We start from the raw sequence: 22,437 nt of genomic DNA, 5'->3' as shown, positions 1-22,437 counted from the left end.
TCATTTATTGATTAATTTCTTTGATTTGTTGTTGATTACAAAACAACGTAACGAGATTGGGATATCTTCTTCTAACATTATGAATGTTTGTTAATCTTTCCCGAAAAAACGACATATCGAATCTGGATTAAATTCGCCACAGGAGTAGATTAGAGTCTGGGTTGTCATTTATATTTTCCGGGTAGCAGATGAATTTTACGTACAGCCGCATATTTTAAAAACTTTGATTGCTAGTTAGAAATAGGGGCACTACAGCCTGTGCTATAAAAGGCTAATCCTATCTACTGATAAATGTTGAATGCAAATACTGTATGTAAAAGAACATAAATGTTTTTATGTTTGTTGTAAAACACCGAATGAGGAAGTTGGTTCCCAGTTGTGAGCGGAAACTCTTTTGAAGCTATTAGGTACTAGCTGCGCTCCGCGGTTTCACCCGCATGGCTTCTCTCCTGCTGGTCTTAGCGTGATGATATATTATAGCCTATAGTCTTCCTCGATGGATGGGCTATCTAACACCGAAAGAATTTTTCAAATCGGACCAATAGTTCCTGCGATTAGCGCGTTCAAAAAACACTAATAAAAGAGTCGGTTACATACAAACACGCAGATGAAAAAAAACGTGTTAAAATACATTTGTTAGGTCTAGAACATAAAGGCATTGCAATATATTAGAACCCTCTTTCAACAGATTTTAAATTGCATCATTTACAACCACCATAATTGTTATTTTATGAACATTTCGGTTTAGATCGTTTAGTAAAAAAGACGTGTGGCACTCGCTCGGGGACTGCCGCGGTAAAGCTATTGCATTGCATGCTATGCCCTATATTACTTGCTCTGTGGCTATGCCTTCATACTAAATTTTTGGATTCGGTCCCCGCGCTCAAGGCCCGAGATAGAAGCTATGCAATAGCTTAATAACTCAGTAAGTACCTAGAAACACAAATGACCCAAATTTATGAATACAAAGAAAGGCTGTTTGTTATGTTTAAATAATAAATAAACTAGTTTCCGCCCTCGGCTTCGCCCGATTTATCTAAAATTAAACCTAATCAAACGTCTAAAACCTTATATAAATCATCGAGAATGTCAGAATCTTTTAATCTATCTATTAAAAAACCCCCATCAAATTCCGTTGCGTAGTTTTAAATATTTAAGCACACACAGGGACGGACAGACAGCGACAGCGACTTTGTTTTATACGTTTTATACTATGTAGTGATGTCATATTTTTTAGCATAAATGAAATTCGAGATGTTATCTAAACAAACTAGTGGAACAAAGAAAGATATGAGTCAATTATGCACTCTAATTGTTACACCTAGTTAAGTGCTACATATCCTAATTCCGAGTTCTTAGATAGTTGCTTACCTCCGGTATTAGTGCATCCGTTTCCGTATGTTTGTTTTAACGTTATTTATCATAAAAGCGGACATAAAAAACCATGTGCTAGAATGATGATAAAATAGATTATTTACTTACAAAACTATTATTAGGTACTCAATAATAGACATTTATTAATTTACATAATAATATAATATATTCAGTTAAATAATTGTAAAATATCACATTTTACCCTTGTTAATTTATTTGCAAAATTACATACTTAGAACGATTTTACTCAATAATCATAATATTATAATAACGTGTAACACGTAGTATATTATTATTAGTCTGTGGTGTAACGTTAAAAAGCAATATATTTTTACAATCTCTACGTTATTCGGGGAATATAATAATTACATTGCATTACATGACGTATGTATAATATATTTTACCTACACAATAATATTAATAATAAATTAATAAGTAAAATCAAAGGTTAATAAGTTTATAAGTAGCATTAATCAGCTGTTACCTACGAGTTCTACGACAGTGTCAAATGAATTAAATACATACCTACCACGTGTTTTTAAAACGTGTATGTTATGAATTAAACAGTCGACCATCACGTATTATGTTTGTAAACTTCACAGCGATATTTTCATGGAATGCAGTTTGCAATTTTCTTAGTTTGAAATGTATATAAAATATTGTTAGGTCTGAAATTCGACGCGCGAATTCGTTTCCCGCCAAAACAAACGAAAACGTGATATTGTTTTTTTTTCTATTTAATTTAAAAAGCAAAGAGAAAAAAATCTGTTGGCCACTTTTACGTTTAGAAACTATCCCAAAGGACGTATATTTTTTAATTTAAAAGGTATGCTCAGCCTCCTTGTTTGTGATAATAACACAATTAAACGTATTGCATATCTATATAACAATGCTGATAACTATATCTTTAGTAATGTTTTATGTTTTAGGCTTAGGCTTTTAGTGTAGTAGATAACCGTAACTAAATCCAATCGTATTCACATAAATGAACATAATTCAAACAAAGAGTCATAAATGTATGAGTAACTATATAAAATAACAATTTCTCTTTAAATTGTTTGATGTTTTATAATAATTTTCTATAAAATAGAGTAATTTTTGGTTAGAAAATATTTTTATAATTGAGTGATTATGTTATCTGTTATCTGTGCTGTGAATAATAATTACTAATAAGATACGCAAGCGGTTTTTTAAATTGTAACTATTTAATCTGTGGTATAAGTACCATAGGTACTTACTAAAATTAAATGTGTCGACCAAATTCTTTAACTCAACTTGAAAACTTACTTATGTAAACTTTCAGTGCTTATGAATAGTCATTTTTTTAACTACCACGGTGTTTCTAGACGGAAATCAATTTTCAACACGCATTAGTGTCAATCTAATGTTATTTGAATTTTTAGAACAATAAACATTTAAATAGCGTTCTTTTCTTTTTTTTTATTTATTCACGCAGTGCCCGGCTATTATCTATTCTATAGCCTATGGTTTAAAAAAATATGGCGTTACTGTAACCTGCAATTTGCTCGCGACTCTTCGACATTTTCTTGCAGATTTTTATTAAGGTGATGAATTAATTTTTCTAACATTTACGGCCCTTTTCAAACCTTCGTAATTTTTATATTATTAAAGTTGTCGTGATGAAAATTCTTGACAAGAAAGTTCAATAGTAACAAAATACGTCTACCGTTTTAGAAACATGATTCCATGATATTTTCTCGATAGAAAAAAAATACAAAGTTCTCATTGTTATTTTTTTATAATCTCTGGCATCTTCAAAATAACAAACGTAAAGTTACGACTTTTTGGATATTAACTATAAAATATACAACCTATACGTCTACCGATTTAGAATTTTGAAATATGCGATGGTTTTGAAATAAACAAGAAATACTTGAAATTAGCGCGCGACCAGCCAATATAGCGAGAGCCGCCCTGTACCTTCCTACCCCGATCGCTGCACGAGTCATTCCCGCTACGGCCGTCACACGGGGAACTTGTGTCGCTCGCGCAATCGTAAAAAAGGGTGACAACACGATAAGACAAAATGAGACAAATGGGGACAATAAAGAAAATAAGAAGAAGAAACATAAAGGTTGGAGAAAAAAGAATGCTTACAATTGGAACAAATTAATGAAGAAGTTGGTTTTATTTTAAATTTGATGATAATTGTATTATAGACGATGTTTGATATGTACCCCTGTTTTAAGTACATAACGAATGTGTAAGATTTTTTTCATTTATAGCATAGATAATCTTTTCAGAAATCCGGAATCCAGAAGGAAAATAAACCCACTGATTGTTCACAATGTGAACCCACTCCTTCGTAAGTACCTTTATTCAGTCAAAAATGTATGTTATCAACGTTCTACTGGTTTTATCGCATGATTCCATTTTTAGCAAAAAGCAACAAAGTGCAAAGAAATAAAAAATCATGGTGAACTTAGTGGAAGTATGGCGGACGTGATATGGAACAGGAGCTCATTGGAGTAGTATTATATTTAAAAAAAATACGAAAAAATGTCAAGAATTACATTTCTTAGTAGGTGGTAGATAAGTATGTTGTATAAAGAATTTGATGTTGATATTTATTTCATTTATACTTACTACACCTGTGCGGGAAATTGCTTAGTACTAAAACAGGTTTATATTCATATTTACATAGTAATGTGAGTTTTAATTTCGAAAAATTTTGTGTAAGTATATTAAATTGAGTTCCTGGGTGATCTGGAAACACAATTGGGCCCGGAAGATGGCGCTGCAGTCACTCCTCCTAATCACATGAACCGATTTGGATGAATATTTGTGTACACATTTAATTGTTGTGGGTTGATTGGTTGATTCGTTTTCACATTAGCTAATATTATGTATTTTTGTTGTAAACTTTATTTAATGTTTATAATACATTATTATTGGTATAAATAAGCCAGTGTTCGTCTCACATTGCTGTACCTGCCTACCTACCCTACCAGGGCCTAACTTTGTTCTGGCTATTTTATTTTGATTATTTGTAATGAATAATTACAATTATAATAGAGTGCAAAAAATAAATACATGCGTCAATATATTTTGTTTTTTTTTTTTAAACAATTTTTCTATTTAAAAAAATATCATTCCGACCGCGGCTTTGCCCGCTTGGAATTAGGTTATATCGTGAATCCTGTTTTATCCCACAGAAGTGTTCAGTTCGGATAAAAAGTATCCTATGTGTAAATCCAGGTAATTAGCTATATTTTATCAAAATTGGTAATGTAGTCTTGACGTGATTAAGTAACAACTAACAAAAAAATATACAAATTAACATCCAAAGTTTCGCATCAGTTTTACTGTATTAGTGATATCTTCCACTCTTGACTTTGACTGAGAAGAATTAGGGTTTATAACTTCTTTCAGAAATAGTACCTTTCATTTCTGGGCATGATGTAATATCTACGTCAGCATCAAATTCTATCTAAATCAATTCAGTAGTCCGCGTTATTGATTACCATTTCATTTTTTCAGAGTAACAATATTTTTTGTTATTTTAAAGATTATTTATAACATGTATTATTTTGTAATAAAGTAAACATTACGAAATAATAATAATTATTAATAATGTCTAAGTAGTTGTTGGAAAGAAGATTATTTGTTTATAAGCAAGAAAATAAAACCAATAAATCAACAATTGAATAAATGTATAACAATATTATAACTGTATGACGACTCCATACATGTTTGTCCCGAGTCGGCCAGCGGCAGCGCGGCGAGTTTGCAAGAATGACTTCGCGCACACCCGCGTTCGCGATAGCGAGCTATTAGACTCCGCCCGCCAAGCAGTGGATTTTTTTTTGTGTATCGTCTTAATATTGATTCAGTATTTTTGCGTCTATGAATTACATAGGTATACAATTCTCATTATATGACACTTCTTCAAACATTTGCATTTATAACATAGCATAAGCGTTGTTAATAGTATTATTAGTTTATTAGTAACTAGCTTTCCACCCGCGGCATCGCCCGCGCAGTCAAAGAAAAACCCGCATAGTTCCCGTTCCCGTGGGATTTCCGGGATAAAACCTATCCTATGTCCTTTCTCGGGTATCAAAATATCTCTATACCGAATTTCATGCAAATTGGTTCAGTAGTTAAGGCGTGAGTATCAGACAGACAGACAGAGTTACTTTCGCATTTATAATATTAGTATGGATTATACGACATTCCATTTATAATCATACAAACGTTTTGCTTACATAAATTGAATTAATGAACGAGAAATAAGTAAATAAAATATTTAAAAATTCCAATTAGTAATTATATTTATGAGTAATGAAATATCTAATAAATTAGTAATATCTTTGCTACGCTATCGCATAAAATAATAAAATACGGAAAATATTTTAATCGACTAACTAATCATTTTTATCCTCGTGTACTGTGACATAGCGTTTATGAAGTGTAACGTAAGTTCTACCTTTTTAGTAATCTAGTATTTTATCCATAATATCATAGCTTAGTTAAGAGGCACCTAGGAGATAACTTTTAATAATTTTCGAGATTATGTAAAATTTATGTAGTATAAAAATTCACTCAGTGTACACTATAATATTTTGCAACAAATATTAAATTGTAAAGTATTAATTTGTATTTAATTCAACTCCTTATATAAAAAGCTGTTTTTTACTTAGATCATATTTAAAAAAAGTGCAAACATAAATTAAAAAAAAATCATAAAACTTACCAAAGAAAATTCAAATTTAGAATTTTTTAAATTGACGCTGGCATTAAACCAAAAAGGGCGCGAAACACAAATTCCCGCGTAAAAACAATCGAACTAATCTGTGACAGATGACAGATCAATTTCGAATATTTTTTACGCCCGCGATTTCACCGAGTGCCAGCGTTGCCGGCCTTTTTTTGTGATTATCGCATCTACACTGAGTGTGGTTTGTCGCTAGCAAGCCACATGAGATACTAGGCATTACAAGAAATGTATAGTATGTACCTAGTATCTATTACGTGTTATATCATGACGCATGCGTACTGTGAAAACTGAAAACAATCCATTCGGCAGTACTTTCCAATATTTTAGGTAAGAATTTTTACCGCCTTTTTATTATTATTTTCAGGAGATAAGGGTTGCAACTTGCAAGTACCTATAGGTAATAATTGGTCAAACTGGAATAATTTTATGATAACAAAAATAATACCCTTGGCCTTGCAACAGAATAGGCATAATATTATAACTACAGTAAGTAATTTTTAACTTTATATTTATTATTTATAAAGGAACTGCTAATATATTTTTTAAGTTAACTTCCCTTTGCTACGTAAATATTGTTTATTAGACCTAAAGTGTGCTTTTACTAAATTAGGTACTTACTTAATTAATTAATATAAAAAATTTAAGTACTATTTCTAATAATTTTTTTTAGCAATAAACATTTTAATGACAAAATCAATTAGTGGTGGAAATCTTAATAATATAATGACATGTCTAATAAACTAATACACAACAATGTTATCCAAATCTTACTATTATAAAGGCGAAAGTTTGTATGGATGTATGGATGTTTGTTACTCTTTCACGTAAAAACTACTGAACCGATTACAATGAAATTTAGCACACATAATAGAGGGTAACTTGGATTAACACATAGGATAGGTTTTATCCCGGAAATCCCACGGGGACGGGAACTATGCGGGTTTTCCTTTGAAACCGCGGGCGAAGCCGCGGGCGGAAATCTAGTTATAAATACTTTTATTAAGATTAGGATACGATTTAATCTGTCCGCTAAAAGTATCTTACAACAAAACACTCTAGATTGTTTTGTGGTAATACCATTCAAATCGAGCCCAATTAAGGTCAGTTACAACAAACATACAGATGAAGCTAATATACGCGTGTTAAAAAATGAACCCGTGCAAAGCCAGGCCGTGTAGCTAGTTTGTTATTAAAATAATCGAATACTAGACAACAAGACTACCTACATATAATTGCTCATAGAATAGATACTAGATACATTAAAAGGTTAGAAAAGTTCAGTATATTTCCTCGTACGCGCTCTATCTATGAGATAAATGGAAATTATATATCATATAACATGATTGGACATGTATCGATTATGACTATATTACTTTAATATGTATAAATCAATAAATACGTAATTTTTGAATACTCTAGAATTTTTAGTCAAAAAAGAAATTACTTAAATAATCTCTACATTATGAATAATAAAGATTCTATATGTACATATTATTATATTCTATATAGGTATATATTCACATTATATATAACTAGCTGTGCCCCGCGGTTTCACCCGCGTGGCTCCGCGCCGTTCCTGTTGGTCATAGCGTAATGATATAGGTATACTCCTATAAATGGGCTATCTAACCCCGAAAGAATTTTTCAAATCGGACCAGTAGTTCCTGAGATTAGCGCGTTCAAATAAAAAAAACAAACAAACTCTTCAGCTTTACAATTAGACTAGAGTAGATAATTTTTGAAACAAAAAAAAATCGCAGTCGGATGAAACCCATTAGAAAAGGAGAGGAATATGATGAAAATTAAAGGAAAAATAAATTACGGTCAATCCGAGTTCGGGAAAAGGGAGGGGGGAGCTTTTAAGAGAAAAAAATGGTTTCTCTTGATTTCCGACAAAACTACAAGTCCTACGGAAAAAAGTTCAATGGAAAAGTTGTAGATAATAAAAAGATCTACAACTTTTGTATTGACAATTTTTTCACATAACCTCAAAATTTAGGTGAAAAATTCAAAAAACCAAGTTTTTGGTTTTTTATTTTTATCTACTTCAAAATTTATTTTTTTTCTACGAAATTTGGTGGAAACTTGCTTTATTATGTCCCTAATACACTGTAATTTATTTGACTGAAAATATTTATTTTTTCGCCTTATTTTGAATTAACACCAAAAAAACAACCTAATTTTCAATCGAAAAGTCACCCGTCAAAATATCAGCTTTTTTCAAAAACTTGGGGAGCCTTTTATTCATTGAAATCTCTACTTTCATATGGTATAAAAAAAAATAAACATGACCATAGTAAATGTTCTCAGAAAATGCATACAAACAGTGTGAAAATGAGCTTTTACTAAATCAGGCACACTTCTCAAACTACCTGAAATGTTTTTATCGACATCATTTTGCTTTTGAATATGCTGTAAAATATTATACTTAGAACAGATAATTTTTTTTCTTTTGAAATATTACCGAAAAGCCGATACAAGAGAAGATATAGAGTTCGAGAAGTATGCCTGATTTAGTAAAAGCTAATTATGACACTGTTTGTAAGCATTTCCTGAGAACATTTACTATGGTAAGGTTTATTTTTTTTACACCATATAAAAGTAGAGATTTTGATGAATAAAAGGCTCCCAAAGTTTTTGAAAAAAGCTGATATTTTGACGGGTGACTTTTCGATTGAAAATTAGGTTGTTTTTTTGGTATTAATTCAAAATAAGGTGAAAAAATAAATATTTTCAATCAAATAAATTACAGTGTATTTGGGACATAATAAAGCAAGTTTCTACCAAATGTCGTAGAAAAAAAATAACTTTTGAAGTAGTTAAAAATAAAAAACCAAAAACTTGGTTTTTTGAATTTTTCACCTAAATTTTGAGGTTATGTGAAAAAATTGTCAATACAAAAGTTGTAGATTTTTTTATTACCTACAACTTTGCCATTGAACTTTTTTCCGTAGGACTTGTAGTTTTGTCGGAAATCGAGAGAAACCATTTTTTTCTCTTAAAAGCTCCCCCCTCCCACTTCCCGAAGTCGGATTGACCGTAATTTATTTTTCCTTTAATTTTCATCATATTCCCCTCCTTTTCTAATGGGTTTCATCCGACTGCGATTTTTTTGCACTTTTTATTATTTTTAAAGGGATCTACCCCAGTGTAAATATTACATATAAGTATATAAATTACAAAAAAAGTTGGCATAATTTGCCATACGCTATCATTTTCTTCCTTCTAAAACTTAATTACTCTACCAAGGTCGACTTACTATTTCAGCACGATTTGAGCTAATAACCCTAAAAACGTTATACAATTTACATCTAAAGGTTATCACCGTAAAGTATAAAAAAGTGTCCGATATTCTGTGGTCACACTTGACCGGATTCAATATTATACGTAAAAACGACATTGATGCACTTTCCCAAGCGACCCACGGTAATTCCCATTTCATCAGATCCGTTTAAACCTAATTTTTTGTTGTGTAAACTTAAAAAGTAATTAACTATTGCATTATGTGTATGATGACTCAAAATCTTTGTTAAAGGTTTAATTTTTAACGCGAAAACTCGCCTTGAGACTTGAGTTTATTTGAACCTAGCGGTCCGCCCCGCTTCGCCCGTGGTACATATTTACGTTTTCTCTACATAAGAACCATCCTCGTACTTCAAGGAATATAATAAAAAAAGAATTATCGAAATCGGTTCAGCCGTTCTCGAGTTATGCGCTTACCAACACATTTTGCGATTCATTTTTATATATATGTATAAGAAGAAGAATATAACTACTTCCACGGATAAGCCATAATAAAAATCAACCAATGCAAATGGCAAGCTATAGTACCTACTACTATTACTAACCTAAATAGTAAATACTACGGTTATTACATAAAATATGTATAGCTAATTAATAATTATATGTCCTCTTAACTCTATTAATATCTACGTAAAGACAACACACTCCGTGGTGGTAATAATAAATATACCAAAAAGTACGTAATACGATAAATTAAAGATAGTAATATAATCTTTATTGAACAATAAAGTTTATTACACTATGAACATTATTTGTCAGATAATTGACGCCGTGCTCCAACCGTTCCAATGTTATCTTCAAAGTAAAGATATTGTATATCTTTAAAAAATAGAAATAAATAATAATAGATTAAATATTTAGTCCTTTTCTGTATGTTAAACTTTCTACGTATTTATTTTTCACTATATTTTTAGATGGAACCACCGCCTAACTTTTTTAACCGACTTAAAAAAAAAAAGGAGGAGGTTATCAATTCGGCCGGTATGTTTTTTTTTTTAATGTATGTACACCGATTACTCCGAGGTTTCTGAACCGATTTACGTGATTCTTTTTTTGTTCGATTCGGATGGTGTCGAATTGGTCCCATAAAAATTTTATTCGGATAGGCCCAGTAGTTTTTATTTTATGAGCATTTTTGTCTGTATTTGTAAATGTTGCAAGTGCAAGTTTGAAGTCGGTTGTTTTTAACGCAGTTATCACTTGTTTCGTTAAGATGTATCAGAAATCTGTACATACGTTACTAGATTTCCTTAATTTATATTTCCTATTTTTTCCCATACAAAACAATTTAAATTACTATTACCTATAGTTATCTGTAAGACAACATTACTTACATTTTCCAACAAATCCAAAACAGCGGGAAAATATTTCAAAGACACTAACACCACACTGTCTTTCACCATTTTATACAATTCGCCCCAAAGTTACAATAACAATGATTCAACAGTCCTATAAACATAACATAATTGAACAAAATATTTACAAATCATAATTGTTTTAAGAAAGCTTGCAAACAATCTTTTTATTTTTTTTTTCTATTTTGAGATCTGTCTGTAATCTGTATCCTTGATTACACACAAGTAAACATAAACAGTGTCTACAAAGCCTTATATCTCAAGTTTATATAAAAACTAGCGGCCCGCCCCGGCTTCGCCCGTGGTACATATGAAAAATAGATGTTGGCCGATTCTCAGACTTACCCGATATGCACAGAAAATTTCATGAGAATCGGTCCACCCGTTTCGGAGGAGTATGCAGACTAACATTGTGACACGAGAATTTTATATATAAGACTAGCGGTCCGCCCCGGCTTCGCCCGTGGTACATATGAAAAATAGATGTTGGCCGATTCTCAGACTTACCCGATATGCACAGAAAATTTCATGAGAATCGGTCCACCCGTTTCGGAGGAGTATGCAGACTAACATTGTGACACGAGAATTTTATATATAAGAAGATTTTCCTTGAATAAATCAGACGATATATTTCCATTTCGATTCAAAGACGCAGATAATATGAAAACACCATGTATGATTTATTATAATGCAACAATATTTTGCATCTAAATGTACGGAGATCTATTATTTTCTCTGCACATAAACTACGTTTTCATTATTTCTCATTGTTATGCTAATATCTCATATTTAACCGACTTTAAAAGAAGAAGGGTTTGTTTTTCTTTCTTTGAAAGAGGGTCTATACTTTGTCGTCCTTTTGCACGCCTCATAAGCGAAGCGTTGAGGTGGGTACTACTGTCACTTCGCGCAAAACATCTGATTTTTCAAACTTAAAATGTCTTTATGTATCATACATTGCACTTGTAAGATAATACATACACACACATATTAAGAAAAAACACTATTTTTAACGTTCATGATATTTTTGATGTCATTTTTGTTATTTAAACTAGTTAAAAACAGTTTAAAAAAGTTCTGTCTTGGACGTCCGTGTGTCTGTATGTGCGGATCCTTTTTCTTGTTAACACGATAGCGACCGAAATACTTTACTAATCGAGTCTTTTTTTTTCTCTTACGCTTGAGTATGCTCAGGAATAGAACCCTTTCATTTTTCAGGGTCTGATTCGATGTGGTTTAATTGTTATTAAATAAACAAAAATAATAATTAATAAATATTTACCTATTAAAAAAAAATTATGAGGCGTGCACTTTTGGATTTTCCAAATTATTTATATTTGCTTACATTTCTACACAAAAAGGTAAAGCATGGTTTCGTTGACTGAATAATTAATACAAATAAGAACCGCTGAGAAAATAAAGACAAACTCACCTGAATTTATCTATACTAATTTTATAAAGAGGAAAGGTTTGTAATTATGTATACATGTATGTATGGTTTTCTCGCATAAACTACTGGACCGATTTTGATGAAATTTGGCACAGATAATCTTTAGACCCTGAGAAAGAACATAGGCAACCTTTTATCTATACTAATATTATAAAGCTGAAGAGTTTGTTTGTTTGAACGCGCTAATCTCGGGAACTACTGGTCCGATTTGAAATATTCTTTCGGTGTTAGATAGCCCATTTATCGAGGAAGGCTATATATCATCACGCTAAGACCAACAGGAGTGGGGCCACGTAGGTGAAACCGTGCGGCACAGCTAGTTGCTAAATATGTACAACGGGCGAAGCCGGGGCGGACCGCCAGTTAAAAATATTTTTCAAAACTAACCCGATCGTTACACCAAAAGCAATGCACAGAAAGGAATTCTTATCACAAAATGAAACACAAAACAATATAATAATTACCTAATCTTCTTGACCCTAATCTGTTTCTGAGACATTTCACCTACATTTCAAAGCATGAAAGGATTCATTTTTAAATACGAATAATCTTATAAACAAGATATTTAAAGAAATCCAATTGCATGAAGTCATATAAATTAATTATTTACGAACAAAAGACGATTACATTTTCAACCATAATAATATATGGGATAAATACAGATTCAGACAATCTATACAAAAAGTTGCTTTTAACATTATCTATACTAAAAGTAAGTAAGGCTGTTTGTTTGGTTGAACGCGCTAATCTCAGGAAATATGGGTTCGATTTGAAAAATTCTTTCATTGGTATAGCCCATTTAACGGGGAAGACTGTAAGGCTATATTATTATATTAACACGCTAAGGTCAATAGGAGCGGATAATTTGGATAAAACCGTGGGACACAGCTAGTAAAATATAAAACGGATTTGCCTAAAAATATGGTCAAGGCATAAAGGCTTTTTTGTACATATCTCGTAGCAGAAACGAAACCGCGTTGATAAATAATTTTTCATATCATTTCTATATGATGTCATTTTTATAGTAGCGTGAGACAGGCTCTATATTATGCCATGACTAAAATTAAGTGAAAAAGATTTTATTTATAAACTAAAACAAACGTTAAAAGCCACTATCTTAATTAAACAAACGAAATTACTGAAAATGTATGTCATGTTATAATATTATGTATTAATGAGAAGATTAACGCGTTTATACCACTTTCAGAACAATGTAATTTCTGTTAATATAATATTTAAATCTAGGTAATCTCTTTTAATTTCTCAATTTTAACACACCAATAGATTTAGACGCCAATTATAACCAATCACATCAAAAATATTATGCTGTGCTTTGGAATTGCTCTCTGAATCTTCTGTAAAACTGCCGTGAATTTAAACAATTGGTTTAACTATTTTTTGCCGTTTTAACTCATAATACTAGTTAAGCGTTCTATACGTAGCAGGAGGTTGATAGTAGGAGTATAGAACTGCATTCCCTAGCTCTTGAGTTACATTATCTGTTATAAGATAAAACAACAATATTGAAGTAAAAGTTAAATAATTGAAACACGTAATCTTCCAAGAAGTGCTCTGTCACTCCTGTCACGTACTGTGTTCACGTTACTACGCACCGAGCGGCACGTAGACGTCAATAGTATCTTATATTGTTGTAGTTTCCTTATATTTAAAAGACTATATCCGTATTTTTTTTCTTTTTTTTAAGTGGGGAAATCTTTCATAGATGCCTACGGCCCCCGGGGAAGGAGCCGCGTATATTGTTCCCTGTGTGTAGGATGTACACGTATGGTTTTAATTAGTTTTCTGGAGGCAATTATAATAGTCTACGAGTACATTTAAATTTGTCAAATCGTCTTGTTAATCGTTTTCGTATCATTTATTCATAATTATGGTGTACCTATTTACAGTGACAGGCTGGGCTCTTATTGCTCATTAATAGAGCATGATTCAGAACTCCCAGATAGATAAGACATATTCCAAATGTAACATTTAATCCATCAGTTTAAACCATGTTTAAACTGTCTGTCAGTTAGTCAGACTTCGGTTAGGTCATTATACTTTCTATAAGTACAGATAACAAAAAATCCAGATGACGCACGCATTCCAAAAGTGATGAAACGACAAATCGAGTGCAGTTTTGCGTAATAAATACTAAATGTTGTAATTAGACAAGAGATACTTTTTTCCTACATAAGATAGATGCACAGTATTACAATATTGTAATACTGTGATAGATGTTAGATGTGAGAGTCCAACACGCTTCGGCACGAAATGGTTTAGTTCGCACCAGGGTAGGTAACACACCCCTACTTAAAAAATTATAAAGTTAAAAAAAAAACTAATGAAATTATTGTTTTGTCATCGGTTGTTGATAACTGACAAATCGAGTTAAGTGCAGTTTTGCGTAGGTAATAAATACTAAACTAAATGTTGTTATTACTAATCAGACAAGAGATATTTTTTCCTGCACAAGATAGATATAGATAATGTGGGAGCCTTACACGCTTAGCCACGAATTGGTTAAGTTCACACGAGGGTAGGTACCACACCCCTACGTAAAAAAATTATAAAGTTAAAAAAACGAATGGAATTATTGTTTTTAAAAATTTGAATTAAATCTGTCCTTTAAAGTGGATCAATCAAATCTAAAGGAGTCGGTTACATAGAAACATGTCTGTTACATACAAACCTACAGGTGAAGCTAATAAAAGCGTTAAAAAAGACAACCTCTGATAAATCTATTTAACCAAGTGAGGAAAGCGGTCAAATAAAAACAAATAATACCTACTTGTTATACTTAGGGCTGATTTTTCAATCCTTGAATAAAACTTATTCGTCAAATAATGTATAAAACTACTATTTTAAAAACGTATTCTAATTGCCCGTATTTGACAGTTTACGTGACATTTTAATATTATCGTGTAATACTTTATTGGACGGATAAGTTTTAACCAAGCATTGAAAAATCGGCCCTTATTCTATAACCCGTTGAAAATTGCGGAAAACTTTGTATGTACAGTAAACAACTACATAGTGATTGAGTTAAGATAACTTAAGGAAAATCTTTAAATATAACACGGCATCGGGTACTCCCCATATAAAAACAATTTAGCTACCTATTACCATGCCATACATAGTGAGCATAAATAAATATAAAAAAATAAAATATATATATATATTGCTTGACGAGACAAAGTTTTTAAAATTTTAAAGGACGAATAAGATATTCTAAGGCTCTAAGCAATATATTCTAGAAAGCTAGTATTATTATTAACAAAGAATTGAATTCCCGACTATATAGCCTGGAAAAAGAAGCTGAAGCTGTCGTGGTTCAAAATGCAACATAAAGCCGACTACTCACCTACCTGCGGCAGGGGCAATATTGAAACAATCTCGGTTTCACGGCGCGGGCGTTTGCAGTGATTTCAGCTGTTCTCGAAATTGCCCCTGCTTGCCTATACAGTATACACATCACAATTACGGAACCAATTAAGTGTGCAATTCCAATATTGCCCCTACTGCAGGTACGTGAGTAGCCGTCTTACCGATTATAAAAGCAAATTTGCGTATGCATTATAAGAAGTTCAGTTTTCAGAATTGCCTGTTGACATGCGATGTTTTTATTTAAATGATTTTGTTATTTCTTTAATTCACGACTAAATTATACATAATAGAGCCTTATTTTATTGTCGCCAACTAAACATAATTTTGATGACAAAAAGATGTAATGTCATGCTTGTACACTTAGATTACTTACAACTCCTCAAAATTTTATTTTGTTAAATGACCCATTCTAAAGGAATAATTTAGGTTTTTGTCAAAGGTAAGCTTAGGTCAAACATAACACAACGAAATATTGTAAATAAAAAGATTTTTAACACCTTTTTGTAGATATGTTTAAAATGAAAAGCAATTGCTTTTTCGTTTTCTGGTTTTGGCTCTTATTTTTCTATATGTCCCAACCTTACACGTATACTTACTTAATAAACTTTATAACCTTCATATTTAAAAGTAACAATAATTATTAACAGTTAATTTTAACTTTGAACATATTTGAAAATATCCCATACTCACATTTACAACTTTAGAACATTTATATAAATTATATTGTACAATTGTAGTTTTTTTACAACCCATAAATTTACTAAATACTGAATTTCCTTAGGAAATAAGAACACGTAACAATATCAACCTTGAATGTAACGAACTCTCCATACAACCTCGAGTCGTTTTATTGTAATTGAGAAACGGATTTGCCGCGTTACGATTTTTAATGTAAAAACTGTAAAAATTATGTAATTCACTATTTTGATTATCTCGTAATTCGTTCTATTTTACATTTGTACCGATGACTCATGTTACGTAGACTGTTTAAGACGTGTAATGTTTTAATTCATTTTTAGTATGTATAAAGCGTTTTCTGGTTTACTATGTGAAGCCCCGTGACGCATTTTGGGCATAACAGGTAAATCATTTTGTGATTTATATGCTTAGTATATTTTTTTTTATTATTCTGATGTTTTGTGTGTGACTCTCTATATACTTATTATTATTAATTTATTAATAATAATAAGTATATAGAGCTACATATTTATTAATGTAGTGTAGGTACGGTACTTAATGTAAGCCTTGAAAACAATTAATATATTTAAAACTAAAATATATGTACGTTTGTATGTCTAAAATATATGGTACGTACGGATGTACCGTATCGTATCCGAGAGAAAAGTGACGAATTTTTTATAGACTTTCAAAGTTCAAATTAGGAAATTATCGTCAGAAGAGTTCGATAGAAAAATTATGATCGTGAAAGATTTTTTCTTACAGAAGGCAAAATTAAATTCAATGCCAAACCTTGCTGTCTAACGCCTATAATAAATCAAATTTAAAACTTGAACTGATTTTATGCAAGTTAGTATTTACATTTTGGAATGGATAATTACGGGATAAATCGTCTTTAAATGAAGTAGCGTCTACTGTTTTACATTGAATAAAAAAACTTAAAATAAAATTTGATTATTAGGAATCAGACTTTATTTTCCACTTTTATTTTATTTATCTACACTAATCTACACTAATAATATTATAAAGAGGAAAACTTTGTTTGTTTGTTTGTTTGTTTGTTTGTTTGATTGTAATGAATAGGCTCATAAACTACTGGACCGATTTTAAAAATTCTTTCACCATTCGAAAGCTACATTATCCACGAGTAACATAGGCTAGGTTTAATCCCGGAAATCCCACGGGAACGGGAACTATGCGGGTTTTTCTTTGAAAACGCCGGCGAAGCCGCAGGCGGAAAGCTAGTTATATATATAGCCTTTTGATAAATGGACTATCTAACACCGAAATATTTTTTCAAATCAGAGCAGTATGTCCAGAGATTAGCGCGTTCAAACAAACATAGGTACTCTACAGCTTTATAATATTAAGTATAGCTTTATAACTTGAAAAAGTTCTAAGGTATGTTCTTTTTTCTTATTGTCTAGATAAAGAAAAAATAAAGAAAATCCTTTAAGCCCGTTTTGCATTACATATCACTGTTTTGACCCATTTTATCATATAAATGAACTTGAAGTCAATCAGAGATTACTTATAATGTGTAATTACATTGATATTAGTATAAGTTACTGATAATAGTGCATAGGGGTTAATATTGTTTATAAATGAGATTGTACATACATAATAAATTGCTGATTTGTGTTTCTTTGTATTTGAAGTAATATTTTGTAAGTGTTGCCTATTTTATATAATTCGAAATATGTCTGATATCATTTTAAGTAAGTGTTATTTGTCATTTGATATCAGTTTTTATGGATTAAAGAAATAAACAAAGTAATTTTCTTTATAAAAAAAAAGTATTTAAGACTCTACCTGAATTATTGTAACAGAATATCTTTAGTAAGATATCATAGGGCTAGGCCAAATTGCGATCTAAGCTTAAAACATTATAAAAATAATCAAAACATCGGATTAATCCTAACAAATTATAGACAAAAACATACGAGAGAAAGGCAACCAAGAAGTTAAAGGCAAACTTTGTTTTAGTTGATAAAATATATAAACAGAATACTATCACAGGGCAAAACATCAAACTAATAAATATATGCTTCTTAGATGTGTATGTGGACTTTGATTTGTAGATAATCCGTTACATGTTATATAAGCTGTGCCCCACGGTTTTGCCCGCATTGCTCTACTATTGGTCTTAACGTGATGATATAGCCTACCTATAAGCCTTCCTCGATAAAGGGACTATCTAACAGTGCAATAATTATTGAAATCGAACCATCAGTAGTTCCTGAGATGAGCGCGTTCAAGCGAACAAAAAAACTATAATATAAACTATGTATATATTCAGCATTATAATATTACTAGTTAGTGATATCTATTATGTCTAAAAAATTATTTTATTCGGTAAATTGCTAGTAACATAAATAATAAGCATATTATTTAATATTATATTATTTGCAGACTTTTCCATTCGAGTCATTTTTTGTTGGAAACAATAAAAAAATAACGTGTCACTAAATATTCATTTAAATTAAATATACCTATCTACTAGAAAATTAATGATCTCATTAGTTTTAATCTTTTATATCTTGTAAAAATGCTATGAAATTGTAAGTAAATTCGAATCAGGAAAAATTACAGCTTTTGTCAGAAGTAGGTACATATTGTTGTAATATAACTATGTTGTATGTAATCTTCTTCTATATAAAAATGAATCGCAAAATGTGTTGGTAAGCGCATAACTCGAGAATGGCTGAACCGATTTCGATAATTCTTTTTTATTATATTCCTTGAAGTACGAGGATGGTTCTTATGTAGAGAAAACGTAAATATGTACCACGGGCGAAGCCGGGGCGGACCGCTAGTAGAATATATTTTGTTTTTCTTGCATCTAATAATCTTCTACATCTTAATAATACATTACAAACATAATTACCTACATGAAATTCAACAGATGATTTGAGTTTCACACAAAATTTCATCATAAAAATAAACATTAGTAATATCTACAAATAATGTTTGAATAAGCTTGAGTTATCTCAAGAAATTTGAAATACGTAAAACATTATTTGCAGTCTAATTTAAAATTGATATTTATAGAAAATAATTGTCAAGATTTCCATTTACAACTCATATAGCGTAATGTTTGTGCAAATAATTTTAAGCAAGGGCTTATTACAAAACTATTTGTTAAAATTATTATCGTTTTACATTCCGTTCTTACTGAGTACATAATGCTATGAAAACTTAAGTCATTAAAAATGTTGTTTATTTTGTAGAGTACATCTATACTAATATTATAAAGAGGAAAGGTTTGTACTTTGTATGTATGTAGGTATGTATGGTTTTCACGCATAAACTACTGGACCGATTTTGATGAAATTTGACACAGATAATCTTTATACCCTGAGAAAGAACATAGGCTACCTTTTATTGCGAAATATGTACCACGGGCGAAGCCGGGGTGGACTGCTTGTTGTAATATATTTAGGTACTTCCTTTATTTGTCTTTTGCAATTGCAAAATTCATGTTTATTTATTAAAATAATTATTCTGTATCAAAATTCCGTCAATAAAATTAGTTTTGATTTTTGAGTAATACAACGATCAAAAAGTTTAATCCAAGAAGAAACCATTCTTTGCTGGATTAAACTTTGTCTTATTTTTCTCCGGCTTTTCACCTATCGAGGATTTTCGAAGACTTTTTAACGGACGGGGAGTCCCCGTGACCACGCTCGCTGTAAAGTGTTCGAAACTTCGGGAAAATCACTACATAGTATAAAACAAAGTCGCATTCCCTGTCCCTATGTCCCTATGTCCCTTTGTACGCTTAAATCTTTGAAACTACGCAACGGATTTTGATGCGGTTTTTTTTAATAGATAGAGTGTTTCAAGAGGAAGGTTTATATGTATAATAACATCCATTAAATAGTGGAGAAGTACTGTTATTTTTGAGGTTTCTAATGTGATGTCGTAAAAAATTACATTTTTTCCGCTTACATTGCAAACGCAGGCTGAACCCTACGAGTTTTATCAAAATAATGTACTAAGTATTATACACATTGAAAAGGTCTATAGAAAAGTCCGCGATGGTATATGTCTATCTCTTATGGATAACCCACAATAACTTTTTTTTGTCATTTACTTTTTACGACTAATAATGGCTAATTTTCGATGCGATTTTAACCAATACAGCATTAATCCTTAACCAATTAAATACCTTCAATACATTGTTCATTTAATATAGATCTATATGGGCCTTACACCGTATGATTTAAGTGAATATTTTCGAAGATATTACAGATTTAAAAATTGCGGGACGTAGCATTTGCGGCGGTACCGGCCGGCCGCCCGGCTATATACCTATTTTATACCTACCCGTGTGCGAAGACGGAGCGGGCCGCTATTTTTACACGCTTTATATTAGCTTCACCTGTATGTTTGTATGTTTGTAACCGACTTCTTTGGGCGCGATTTTGACCCACTTTAAACGGCCAGATTTCGTTCAAACTTTGCAGATTTATTGAGGACCGATGACAATACACTAATTTGATAAAATTATTCCATTTTTTAGTTCGGTTTCTATAAAAAGCGTGTTTTTTAGTTTTTTTTAACTATTATTATTTTATATACAACGTTCACAGTTTTCCTGTAGTTTATTTAGTATCAGCATTGCACCCGTGCGAAGCCGGGGCGGGTCGCTAGTAATATAATGAATAAATCGCGTTTAAAATCCGTTAAAAAGTCTTTAATTTCTAAATGTATAATACTCGCGTAAAATTAAACACTAGAAAATAACATTAAATAATTATTTGTATTAAAACGTACCAGTTTTCATATAAGTATTTGTAGATATATTTTCTACTAGATTTCCGCCCGCGGCTTCGCCCGCGTTTTCAAAGGAAAACCCGCATAGTTCCCGTTCCCGTGGGATTTCCGGGATAAAACCTATCCTATGTGTTAATCCAAGTTACCCTCTATATGTGTGCTAAATTTCATTGTAATCGGTTCAGTAGTTTTTGCGTGAAAGAGTAACAAACATCCATACAAACTTTCACATTTATAATATTAATAGGATTCATATCAAGTTATTAACATTGTAATACTAACAAGAATCTTGTTACACACGCAAGTGCTAATCATTTTGTTTGATATAATGCATACTTTATGAACATATCCTGTTCTCACATACATAAAATATATTAAATTATTAAATTAACCAGTCTACTACAAGTATATAAATCCGAATGTTTGTATGGAAGAAGGTTGTATAGAGGCAAAAACATCTGATGGTAAATTTGGTGCAATGCAAATGCAATAGAATTGTTTAGACTGTTTAGACATTTTAACGAGTAGGTACCACCATAATTATTTTATTATTTAGTAATCCGTGATACTAAAAACCTTAGCTAGAAACAAAGCCACGGTATGAAGCTATATGATTTAAAATGATACTTTATTTACTTTATACGAATATTTCTAATACAACAAGACGTATGATGATTTACTTTCCTTGTTTTAAAAGTAAGTAGGAAATGGCACAGACAAAGAAAAATTGGATGATAATAATAAAAACTCAGTTTACAAAATGGTACACGTTGGATTTACATCGTGATATCTTAAATCAATAACATTTCACGAATTCAATGCGTGGAGTTTCGTGTAGAAAATTCGACATTCAATACGTAGCACAACTCACAGAATACTTCATAGTACCTAGCTGTAGTGTTAGCTACAGTAGCTAGCGTTAGCTAGTAGCTTACGGTAGGTATGTACATATTAAGATTCGCCATACTTTATTTCATATCTGATAGTTTAGCTCAATTTTAAATTAATTTTAAACTACTTTAACTAAAAAAATATTTAACCAAAACTCGTAGAACCTACTAATCTGTACCAAAACGATCATTACCCAATTAATAAAAGAAACTATAAAAAAACTAAATTTCCATATAAATAGAGCACTGATGAACATCAATATTTTATGAAAATTCCGTAATTATTATTTGTGGAACTTTATAACTTCAATACTGTTTACATTGACTATTGTGGTGTTAGTCTAAAGATTTCTTAGGATTTGTTTGCTGTTCAGTCCATTAGTGGATTACTGTTTATAAAATGTTGCTATATGAATGGAAAGAAACTGAAAAATACTTAAAAGTGATTTAAAATTATTTAAAAAATGTTTTTTTAAACTAACG

General features: G+C 31.2%; 1 protein-coding gene across 3 annotated transcripts in view; it reads right to left on the bottom strand.

The window, feature by feature from the left end:
* The window catches only part of nebu (solute carrier family 2 member nebulosa), a 56,569-nt gene that overhangs the window by 14,257 nt on the left and 19,875 nt on the right, over positions 1–22,437 (bottom strand). The window contains exon 1 of one of the 3 annotated variants that reach the window (XM_090108120.1): positions 6,092–6,271. The exons of the other annotated variants lie outside the window; for them this stretch is intronic. The gene's annotated coding sequence lies outside the window, so the exon portion shown is untranslated. Of the gene's footprint in view, positions 1–6,091; positions 6,272–22,437 lie in introns of those variants that run through there. 3 annotated transcript variants of the gene reach the window in all.

The sequence above is a fragment of the Colias eurytheme genome, chromosome 12 (assembly GCF_061535395.1).
Source record: "Colias eurytheme isolate Ceu_HAF_F1 chromosome 12, ilColEury1 Martin Lab GWU primary, whole genome shotgun sequence".
Classification (NCBI taxonomy): domain Eukaryota; kingdom Metazoa; phylum Arthropoda; class Insecta; order Lepidoptera; family Pieridae; genus Colias; species Colias eurytheme.
This window is presented reverse-complemented; position numbering and strand designations above follow the sequence as displayed.